This window comes from Argentina silus, assembly GCF_951799395.1.
Source record: "Argentina silus genome assembly, contig: scaffold_70, whole genome shotgun sequence".
Classification (NCBI taxonomy): Eukaryota; Metazoa; Chordata; class Actinopteri; order Argentiniformes; family Argentinidae; genus Argentina; species Argentina silus.
Window position 1 is genome coordinate 347365 of NW_028152828.1, and position 3639 is coordinate 351003.

Below are 3639 nucleotides of genomic sequence, written 5' to 3' on the forward strand. Positions count from 1 at the left end.
CTATGATGAAATTGATAATCCAAGTGATGTACATATCAGTTAACTTCATATAATTTTTTTGCAAGACACACATGGATAACACAGTTATAAAAACATGTAACACATGTACACAAAATGTTGATATAATTTCAGTGACAGCGGTTCATCCTTCCTGGAGAATCTGTTTGGTGACTGGGTGCAGAGGGGTACTGTGGTCAGACTGGACATCCGACACTGGCTGCACCGCTGGGATGCTGTTGTCATCAAACAGAGCCACGCCAAGTATGGGGTGTTCATGAGTGCCTTGGCAGGTGCGGTGCTCGCCTACAACAAGGCGGACATGATGCTCCTAGTCCAGGCGGTCAGGAGTGGCAACCAAGAGCTGTACGCCAGGTATTCGGACGAGGAGATGATGGCGTTCCTCAAGCCTCACCAGGTCAGGTTGTATGTCAGGCGCATTACCCGTGGGGTTGTGGTAAGTGTGATATTGATCCATGTTTGAATTTCATGAATAAGAAGCAAACATACTTGCTTATTTGTCAATATGGATTCAACTGTACTGGACTAAGGTGTCACTCAGATCTAGTTTTGAAAATACATGTAAGATCATTAGGAGTAACGACTGATTTAACACTGACGGCCCGCTGGCCTGTGCCTTTCCCTTCACCATATTTAACCCTCTGTTTGTCCTCGTTGTTTCTGTGAGTGTTCCAGGTGTGCAGACTCTACCTGTGTCATGCTGTTTCCTTTGTTTTGCCTTTGCTATCTTTTGTCTTTGTCATTTGGATTTGGTGCAGACGTTTTGCCCATTTGTTTGTTTGATAATTGCACCATATGGGAAAATAAAGCCAGTTGTTATTGGTAAAACCTACTCCGTCCATCAATTGTGTTACACTCATTCTAGTTGTGACAACACTCAAAGCTGAGAATATATATGTTACAGGAGACCGCTTTGGTGATTGAGTCCATCATTGCCGAGTTCAGGGGACCAGCAGGCCTTGACATTGACGGAATCCACCTGTTCAAGTCGACAGAGGCAGTTGATGCTCACTGGGCAACTGCAAGCAAGCATCTCAGTTGCATGCAGGTGGGTTAATGTCTTTGCAGTCATCGTGTGTCATTATAAAACCATTCAAACTTGTATGGCAAAATTTCAAAGGACACCAGAATAAATAAGGAACTTGCAATTCGTTGTGCTTTACAGGATCCCCCTGGCATACAGCTGTATGTTTCTGTGAAGGTGGTGGTGCTGAATGGCGTTCGGCTGAACAAGCACAGGTGCCGGCGAGGCAGTAACTCTTTGGAGGGGTTGCACGCACACCTGTACAATGCCATTCCTTCACAGAGATGTGGGATTATGCCATTCCAAGTGAGTAATTAAAAAAAAAAAAAAAAAAAATTCGATATAGCGTAGTTTCAATGATGCATTTTATTTCACAGCTTTAGTCATCGCTTCTAAGCATATACAATAACAGTCAAAATGGTCATGTGTTTCAGGTATACCTGATGGCCTTTGCTGTGCAGTGGAACAACCGCATGGCATCACTCCGGGTTGCTGGTGGTCAGGGTCAGCAGACGTCGTGCATGGACGTGCGACAGATCCAGCGCATCAATCAGCAGGCCGAGGTTATCTTCGGCAAGGATCACGTCCTGGAGCCCAACTTTGCTGCTCCAATGCCCGTCCCTGATGCGTACGAGCACCCAGACGAGGAGGAGCTCCTTGGCGTGGAGTATGCCATGTGCCAGTCCACCAGCTTCACTGCTAGGGACTACTATGTCCAGAAAGGTACAGTACTTAATCACACACTTACGCAAGGTTATCCTTAGTTATCCATAGTTTTTCATGCATATTCTAGCAATGACGACAAACATGGTATAAAGTTAAGTTTTAAAAGCAAAGAAGCAAAGAAACCGTGCATATTATTGAATGAATCCACAAGTGGTTGTTGTAACTACGCAGACACATTTGTGATTAGTACAATTACATATTTGCAGTTGAGGAAGAGCAGTCTCGTGAGGAGTCGGAGTCGGAGTCGGTTGAACAGGAACAAGGTGAAGATGAGGAGATGGCAGACGAGGGTCTTGGCATGTCTGCAGAGTCAGAGGAGGATCCTATCGACAGCGTCTGTAGGAAGCATGCCATCCTAACCCAGGCAGAACAGGTGGAGGAGGAGGATAGTCCTGCTCTGCAAGATGTGCTCATGAGCCAGAGACATCTGCATCTGCCAGGAATAGAGGAAGTGGAGACACTGGCCTTGCTGCTTCTAGAACTGGCAGACGACAGCGACCTCCACCTAGTGCCAGCCGACCTCAGGCAGAAGATCACCACCGCCGCCAGCTCTCTTCACGAGCATGACAAGACCGCCGCCCTATTCGTCAAACAGTATGAGTCCAGGTGGGGCTACACCTTGTTTGGTCGGTGCCTTGTTTGAGTCAGTGTTTCAAAGTGTTTTAGCAAGTAGAGCAATACAGTCAGCCTATTTATTTATATTGTAGTTAAAAATGCACTTTGTAGTTTAATTAAAGAATGTTCTTGTCTTTTTTTATTATTTATATTGTAGTTAAAAATGCACTTTGTAGTATTTTTTTATACAAACATGTTCTGGTCTATGTCCAATATCCGGTCCAATCTAACCTCTGTTTCAATCTAACACAATTCATTTACATACCCTTTATTGTTAGTTTATGTTCAATTAATCGGTGTTTTTGTCATGCGTGTCCTCGTGCCGTTTTTTTGTGTGCATGTCCTTGTGATGTTTGTATGTCTTTGTCAGCTCCATGTTTAACTAAATGTTTGTAAATGTTTGTCTCTCGTCATCTCACTCATGGCCTGTACCTTGACGTGGTGAGTGGGCTTTCAACTAAACAGGTCTGCCTACTTGTGTTTGTGTGTCATAAAAATAATATATCTGTGCCCCATACATGGAATCTGAGTGCATATGTAGTAAATGGAAAAATGTGCATGTTGAAACCTTTACATTGGGTTCTTTGTAAATTTTGAATGCATTTTCGTTTCACAAAATGCACTGTTCTCATGTCTTATTCAGTAACTGTTGGTGACCATCTGCGGCATTTTAGCAACCACACTCTTGCAGTTCGTTGGGACGAAACACATTCTAGTTAAAGAATAAAACTAATGCTATTTGGTAATTTGTGAATAACATGTTTAAGTAATAATATAAATAAAAGTATTATACAAGTATTTCAAGTATTTTGGAGTCTCTGTATGCTTGGGTTTCAGAAAAAAAGAGGAGGGTGGGACATGTCAAAAATGATTGTAGGTCAAACACCTAGAGTATAAGCTTTTGCAAATGTTACTGCAAATGTTACTTTTACCAACACCCAGTTTATTAATTATGGGCTGCATGGTAAGTAGGATGGTGGGGCATATCTCATGTCACACATCATAACACGAGGTGCAAGCATTCAGAAATGGTATGGTTTGTATGATCAGTTTCCCCTTATAAAGGGGAAATACACTATGGTATTTTTTGGTCAAAGCAATGCATCAATGGTGATCAAGTATTATAGACTACAATTTAATCTGACTCCAATAAGATTAGTAGGTTGACCTCGAATGTAGTTTATCAACTAATAACACGTGAGTAAGGCTAAGAAGGGCTACGGAGGAAAGAGATATGAATGGTGGTTTATTTAACA